The sequence below is a fragment of the Chaetodon auriga genome, chromosome 7 (genome assembly GCF_051107435.1).
Source record: "Chaetodon auriga isolate fChaAug3 chromosome 7, fChaAug3.hap1, whole genome shotgun sequence".
In the NCBI taxonomy this organism is placed as follows: domain Eukaryota; kingdom Metazoa; phylum Chordata; class Actinopteri; order Chaetodontiformes; family Chaetodontidae; genus Chaetodon; species Chaetodon auriga.
This window is the reverse complement of record NC_135080.1, coordinates 6552411-6560831: the sequence shown is the minus strand read 5'-3', so window position 1 is coordinate 6560831 and position 8421 is coordinate 6552411.

Sequence of the window (8421 nt, the reverse complement as noted above, 5' to 3'; positions counted from 1 at the left end):
AAGACAGGAGGGCGTCATATGACTGGCTTGAGGTTGTATGTTATTTGACTGCAGCATATTTCTAGATCGTGTCCAGCGCTTGTTCTATCGATTATTATTTTTCTCCCCCTCAAAAAAAGACTAATGAGCCCAGAGAATTCCACAAGAAAGGTTAATACAATATTGAAATGTCAGGAGATTAATGATATTGTTCTTTCTTCCTATGGTCCTGTAGGAGAGGGTGACAAATGTCTTGCCCTTTTCACTCTGTTCCTCCCTATTTGTGATCTTTCTCTCGCTCTCTCTCATTCTCTTTGTTTCTCTTTTATTCTCCATCTCCAGTTCTTTCCTCCCTGTCTTTGTCTCTTCCTCGTTCTCCTCTGCTGACCGTGGTCTCCAGATGTCGAAGAGTTATTCCCACCGCTGCACGTAAATGCTGTAGCTATACGCAGTGACACAACACAGGAGATGGGCTGTGCCGCACACTGTATGTGGTTGTCAGCAAATGAATAGCATTGATCCATCTTCATTAGGAGGCGGTGAGATTTCAACAGGAGGAGTTTGCCTCCTGTCAAGAGCAGAAACTCGCCCTTATGCGGCAGACCATCAAACTGTATATTGTTTCCTTTCAGCTTAGTCGTGGTTTGAGAAATACTTTGGTCTTCCTGGTGCAGATGTTAACTGGTCTGATGTGTTCAGCGCTTCTACGGCGCGCATCGCGCCTCCTCCCGTGCTCCTGCAACACCCTGGCATGGGGTCCAAGTTTTAATCAACTCCGCATAATTGGAGTGATTCCCTGTCTTGCTGTATATTTCAATCCATCTGTATAATTATGGTGAATTAAAGCCTTTGTCAGAAGGAACGGGGAGGGAGAGGTCTCACACAGACCCCCACCCCCCTCACTGTACCTCACACAATTACACACCATCTTGAGAGAAAGAGGAAATTACCTCTTTTGTCATCTCATTTTTCACCGGTGGGGGCTAAACACGGATGAGCGTCAACAATAATTAATGCATCACGACAACCTGCGCGCAGAGCATCCCCTATATCCATTTCAATGTTACAGATTAACCAATTAGCTTCACACTTGAACACCAAGTCACTGCTGTTCTTGGAGGTGTTTTCTGCTTTAGGACCGGCGGTAAGAGGAACAACAGGGAATTGTGATCTTCCGCCTTGCTGTGGGGGCTTTTGTCCAGCCATGCCTCAGTGCAGTAATTGCATCGATGAGAAGAAAAGCAGTGCCTCGCAGGCGAGCATGGGTCATCATTACTCTGTGCGGAGCTACCAGCCCTAAGGTAGGCCATTACTGCAGTGTGTCAATAGCTGATGCTGGTCTATGATAGAGGCCAAACATTAGACCTCCCAGGGTAAAGTGACCACTTCCTGCCTCCAGGTTAAAGGTTCAGGCAATTACGGGGATGCCAATTTATCTTCTGTCTATACTAGGTGATCCTCTGAATTGCTCGGATAAGATCAACCGCTGCCAGCAACTGGAGCAGAAATGGAGATGCAACCGTCGCGTCTTTCCTCTGCTCGCCATTCTTGGCATCACTCCTTTAATACCGTCATTGGCATCCCAGTCATAGGCCGGTCCCTGGTCTATGTCTCTCTCATTTCCTCATCTCATCCATCCTGCTGCAGACAGCTACTATCTCTTCCTCTATACGGCAGACATCTGCAGAGTATGGCCAAATCACTTTAGTATCCCGCAGGGGGAACAGTCCTCCAATAACTTCCACCTCCATCCAGGAAGTCTTGCATTAACCATGAAGCCAGTTTGCCAAGTCATAAGGTTTCATTCATTTTATCAGACCTGCCAGATCCTTTGAATAATTGCTATTCTACAGTGTGGCTCTTTCCTTTATTGTTCTGAATGCAAGCCAGTCATTGTTCAGCACCGAGGTTGCTGTAGTGTTTATGATGTAGTTCACGGGAGATATGCAGTACAAGTGAAGCATATAAGGCACTAAAAACAAAAACACGGTCATTATGAAAATGGCAATGACTGTAGTTGTAGCTTTAATAACCATTTGTTGTTGACTGTGCAGTAGATTTATTCCAGAATATAAATCTGATGCCGTGTGGCTTTCTCTGTGCATAACTGAATCTAAGCCGCCTTCATCTTCATGTGTTCTCCTGCCTCTGAGGGTCTTTTGTTCTCCCCCAATCTCCAGCCCTCAATGAGATGTTTAACACTGACCTTGGCCTCCTCCAAATTTTCACCTCATTGCCTCTTCCCTTTTGACCCTCGCCCCATCTTTCCCTCCTCTTCATCTCTCCATCATTGCCACTCTAACATCCGAGCTTTTCCTTTCACAAAGTTTCCGGCAGCCAATTTATCCAGAGGCAGGACGCATCCATCTCCTGAAGTCTGCTGTCTCTACCAGCTCCCCGACTCGCTCACAGTCGTACCTGCAGCCCTGGGCTCTCTGTGACTCCATCTGAGACGTTTTTGTCTCGTGAGGGTTTGCTTTGAATTTGACAGGTGTGAACTCAGTTATGCAGAAGGAGAGGCATGTCACAAAAATCATTTCTGAAGAGTTTGTGACGTGCTTCATCTCCGGCCGCTGATTTTAACTAAAGTTTGCCTGCATATGTATTGTTAAGTCTCTCACTGATCAAACTGACTGTTTATCATCTGAGATGTGATGCATTAAAATGGAATGAGTTTAAAATATGTTTTCAGATCAGCTGCAACTCACTAAATAATTGATGAGTCCATCAAATTAATCAATTTATTATTTTTCTCACTTGCCCAAGCAAAAAAATAATCATTATTTGCAGCCCTAAATATCCCTTGTGTGATTAAAGCTCAACACTGGCTGCAAGAACCACCTAAAAACTGTTCATGTGCTCCTCAAAGCACTTCTGTAGGTTGGACCCTCAGAGTCCACATTAAGAGTCCAGGCCTGAAGTTTGTGCATCCAGTAGGGAGGAAAATAAAGAGTAAAACAGGCTGCAAGTGGAGCGCAGCAGTCAGTTTACAGTGGGTCACTGTGCCCTAAAAGTATGTTAAGTCTACTCAAACTAGTCCTCTGTAGATCTCCACAGCTCTTCAGAGCACTTCATTATATTTGATAACTTAATGTTCTGGCTTTTCTTCTGTATATCCTCTTAATCAGTCATGTAATGAACTGCGGGTAGTATGTTTGGATTAATTATACATCAACCCAATTAGACACAGTGCATCCATGTTACAGCTTCATCTGATTACAGAAACAACGTAAAGATCAAAAACTCGTCACATTTTACATAAGTAGGCCTTGGTTTCCCAGAGACCAGTCATCTCCTTGAGGAAACAGAGTTGAAGTAGTGCAAATATTTTTCTTGGAAAGAGGACAAATCACACGCTACATTTTTTGTCACAAGTTGCGTTTTTCCAATTTGTGTTTGTAATTAGGGTGTGCAGCAGCCAGACATCCAGCTGATAATCTGGCCTTTCTGTATTAGACGGGAAGTGGACCGTGAAAGTAATTGGTGAGTGTAGCACAAATTGGATCTAAGCGTGATGCGATTTTTATTCCTCTGGGGCAATATTTGCAAAGCGATTAGAACAATGCTGCTGCTGCACAATTTCAAAAGCTTTATTACATACATGTAACATTTATGATCGAATGTTAACAGGTCTGGTAATCAGCCTTAAGGTGGGACGTAGTATGTGAAGCTCAGGCTTCGGATGGGAGGAAGAGAAAATCCTGTAGTTTACAACCGTGGCTTTGGCTGCTTTAAATGGGGAATGAATAAATAATGAAAATAAAATCCAAATGGTTTTCATCACTCAACTGTTTCAACACTGTTCCAATTAGGATTCCTATTAGATGCGTCTGAAATAAACTGCCAAATCAACCACAAAAAATATGGATTGCAGAGTTGTTTTCTGAGGAATAAATCCCACAGAGAGACGTTTTATTTTTGTTCCTGTTGGGAGAGCTGCGCATGTTTTACCCAAAGTTGTGTGAGGCACTTACAAATAACATGATTAGAGACAAATTCATTAGCAAGTAACACCACTTGGTAATGAGATCTTGAGCTTGAGCGGGTAACCACTGGGGGTTCAGTAAGTCAGCCAGAGTCATACTGGCGTGACCCTGGCATCAAAAGCACAGAGATTGGATATATCTGCAGTCTGCGGACGCTTCCAGCTGATAAATGGGGTTTTATCACTTCGGCAGAATCCTGGCCAGCGTGCCGGGCTGAATGCTGAACGGGACTATTGTGTGGGGGGGAGTGAGGGCGGCTGGGAGATGTGGGTGTGGGAGAACGCAAGTCATTAGAAGAATATACTGTAGGTGTTGTGCCGACATAAAGATGGATACGAGCTCCTCCGTAGATTTATGGAGGCAGAGGGGCTTCGAGACGATTCTTCAGGTCCTGGATCAACAAGTTGCAGATAAACAGGGGGTTTGATCCCATTTATCTGATGGCATATCAAACATATGACCACAGCCTGAGGTGATATTTGACAACTGAACGCAGTTATTTTGTGGTGAAAAACAAACTTACAGGTGGTCATATTATTTTCACGCTGTGACAGCAAGTTTCATGAAGGCTATGCTGTTCAGTTTTTTGTAAAAACTGCTTCAGAGGGGTTTAGAGTTAATGGACAAAATAGAAAATTAATCCTCGTGGTACCAAAGGGCGTCGGCCATCAACATCCCTGGTTTGCATCTGGCAAGAGGCTGTTAAAGCTCTCCCTTTGTTTTCTATCATTTCTCCATTGCTAACAAGCTACTAAAGCCATAAAATCCTCAAAAAATATTTTTACCTTGGAAAAATGAGTAGACAGAACAATCGTACGACAAAGTCCATTTTCTGAGGTCAAAAATGAACTTTCAGTCTCAACTTATTCTCAAACATGGACGAGAAATCCTTCAAAACATCTGCAATTCGGTGACAACTGGACAAACACGTCTGCTGAGGAGGATCACAATGGAAAGCGTGCAGACAGATACTGAAGAAGCTCTCATTATGGTGCATTGTGTTATCCTGAGAAGTGCCTCTGATATTCAGTCCACTCTCACTGACATAAACAGCAAACACTGAGGACGACAACCTTCATGGAGAAAAGGGTTTATTGCAGGAGTTTTGTATTAAAGCAGCAGCTGCGTCATCGTGCAGCGTCTTCAACAAACAGCATCGTCCCTGCTGATGTTTACATCATCAACCCTTTGCTGAGATCAACTCTCTGCTCCCAACCTGCTAATCTAACTGGTGGGGCTGCTCCCAGTTTGCACTGTGCAGCCTGTGGCAGTAAACCTCCATCAATTACCCGCTGCAGTCTGTTTCATGCTGAACACGGAGGAACATGTCAACACCCCAAGATACTGCTCTGCACACACATGAAAGCCCGGCCATCCAAACAGAGGAAAACTCCTGACAGCATAAATTACTGGGTGGAAAAAGGTGAAGCCACTGTACATGTATCAAGCCTTGTTTGCTGTCAGAGACGGGAGACAGGGAAACAAAGGAGCCGAGCAAAGAGCAGGAAGGAGGAAGCGGGATGTAAAAGGAGCAGCGGAGAGGAAGAGGAGAACAGGAAATTTAGATAAAGAGGGGTGACGGACAAGAAACTGGCCAATGAACGAGCTTCCAGGCGACATGGCAAACAGGAAATGAAAATAGCCTTCAGTCGTACGGAGGGAAGACAAACAGCCGCCAGCACAATCCAGTGTGCTTATTGTGTAGTTTGTGGAAGAGGAGCTGTGGAACTATTTGATGAGGGATATGTCTGGGTGCCTCTGCTATTGTTCGGCACAGTTGAGAATCATTTATCACAATAGGAGCACCTGGTGTTCAGAAAGAAAAAAAAAGCTTTAACAGAGCAGGAGCTGGAACACCACAACCAGAGCGTCTCAGCTAACAAAGAGGGTGAAAATAGCAACATCTTTCTCCGCATCTATCGCTGTTCCCCTTCACATCTCTCCCTTCTGCCTCCATCTCCCTTTCTCTGCTGCTTTTAACATGCCTCCATCTCCTCATGTTAATTTGCTGCTTCAGTGACACGCATCATTGGGGGAGTCATTTCTAATAACCCCGTCAGCCCCTATACAAGTGCCTTTGAGTCATGCACAGAGATGTCATTCAAATTATTAAGCATAATGGTGACAATGATGCATTTGTGGAGCCACGCTTCCTTCCTGACACGACAGCAGTTAGCTCAGCACAGCCAGCCAATCCTCCGACGTTCATCCCTCACCCCCCTCCTCTTCAGAGATGAACCCCATGTCCCCCATCTCGTCGTTTTGAGGAAGAGCACGTACTGAACCGCTGGGGTGAATCGTTTCATTTCCCCGAGCGTTTTGCCACAAGAAAAATCTTTTTATTTCCGAAGGATCTCGGCATGTCACAGCCTCCTCAGTGTCAGCCTCTTATCACATGCCATGATGCAGGGCTTCCCATTTGAAAGGGCTTCAAGGTAAGAGGGTTAGAGGTTTCTAAACCTTCTTCTCCCTGACCTGAGTCAAAGCAGAGTAATTATTCATTCATGCCGGGCTGTCAGGGATGATGCGCAGATGACATTTTCCCTCAGCTACTTTGTTGTTGCAGATCCAAGGCAGAAAGGATTGTCAGAGTCTAACATCTGCTGTTTTCTCCCTGAGCCTCAGCTCGGTGCAACACATCTCACCAGCTAAGAAAATAACTGAACAGAGCCACAGGGATCCTCCTTCCCTCATTTACAGACGTTCAGGTGTAAGAGACACATGTGAGGCAGATGGCAAGATGAAAACAAACCCACACAATAATGTTTAATATTATTTTTTGTTGTTTTATCGGAGTAACACGAGCCGAGGTGTGAGATTTTAGGTTACTGTGGCATCAAATTGTAATTTGCTGGGAGCTACAAGACTGCCGTTACTACAATCTGAGAGAAAAAGAGGTTTTTTTTGTTGATTATTTCAAACTGCCTGCATAATGCCACTGTGTTCTGGATTAAAAAAGCAGAAAGCAGATGCCTCAGTAATATAGACAATTAAACCGGCAGCTGCACCATCTGCTATTGTCCGTGACCGAAGTAATGAGTGGAAAGAGGAGGAACTGAAGAGGGATTTTGAGAAGGTGCGCAGGTACATCTCTAGCCTCATCAGGGAGCCACAGATCCACGGAGCGGTCAAACCACGCTCAGGTTTTGCAACCTGTATAGTGCATCTGATAAATAATCGAGCAAAGTTGACATTTAAGTCCCAAAACAGATTAGAGATGCAGGATAATATGAAATATCCCTTTTACATAATCTCCATTATCCCTTCCTCCTCCTCTCCAGCCCGTCTGCTGCCTCCTGTGTGGCCTGAGCTGGAGCAGATAAGTGTTTGGGCAGCGTGTGTCCACAGTGACCTTGCCCGTCTTGGGGGTGATTACCTGATTATGCCTCAGAGAGTGGTGACATTCATGCTTCGAGGCCAGTAATTGTGCTCCTCCCTGGCTGCATCACTTCATGGCAACATGCAGCAGATGAAGAAGCAAGAACATTATCAGGATTAAAAGACCAAGGCTTCGTCTCCACCGGCGTGCTCCGCTTTAAATGCTGCAGCAGGAAATCAAGCGTGGAAAATGTTATGTGTCATGGGAGGAATATCTAGCAATCAAATAACGTGTGTACCGCGCTCCAAAAACTGCGACTGGATTGAATCTGTTTTTTTTTTATTCTGGAGTTTAATGTTTATTTTTTTAAGTTTATTATGTTCCAGCGCCATTGAAAACAGCTTTGCAGCATTCAAAAGACGAGGGCAGATTTTCAGCGCGAGTCCTTGGCAGCGACTCCTGCCTGCACAGCTCTGCCTATCACACATGATGAAGAGCTACTGTGTGAAAAACATGAGCGAGCTTCCACAAAAGTTAGGCTTTAAAAATATATATCTCATCCTTTATCCCTGTCCGTGTGTGTGTGTGTGTGTGTGTCTGAAAGGCAAAAAAGGATAGTTTTGCATATTTCCGCCCCACTTCATACAACCAGAGACAAAAGCTGGCCTTGGCGAAGCTGTTTTTTTTCCTTCGGTGTGTTTTTCTAGCAGAAGGCAGCGCGTGGGTTTAGAAACGCTTCTTTTTCGTGGACAAGATTTGAAGGACAGGCAGAGGGACACGTGTGGTTTGGGCTCGCAGTCAGAAGAAACATTTCTGAATTTATCTTTTTACCTTATGTACTCTTTGATTGCTTTAGATACAGACTGCAGGACACAATCATAGAATCTAAAATACAATCTCTTGTTTCTCTGCTTCCATAAACATCCAAAAACCTCACCGACAATCAGCTGAAGATAATTTAATATTAACAAAACAGTGCAGTCACACAGCTACAAGACAAACATCAGTTAACTTCCAGGTTTCTCTTTTTATTTCCATGACATTGTACTGCATAATTGCCGGACCCAGTCTTTAATTAACGAGAGGCAGACAAGGTTTTGGGGTGTCTCCCACTGTGTTCGTTAACACACATCATTA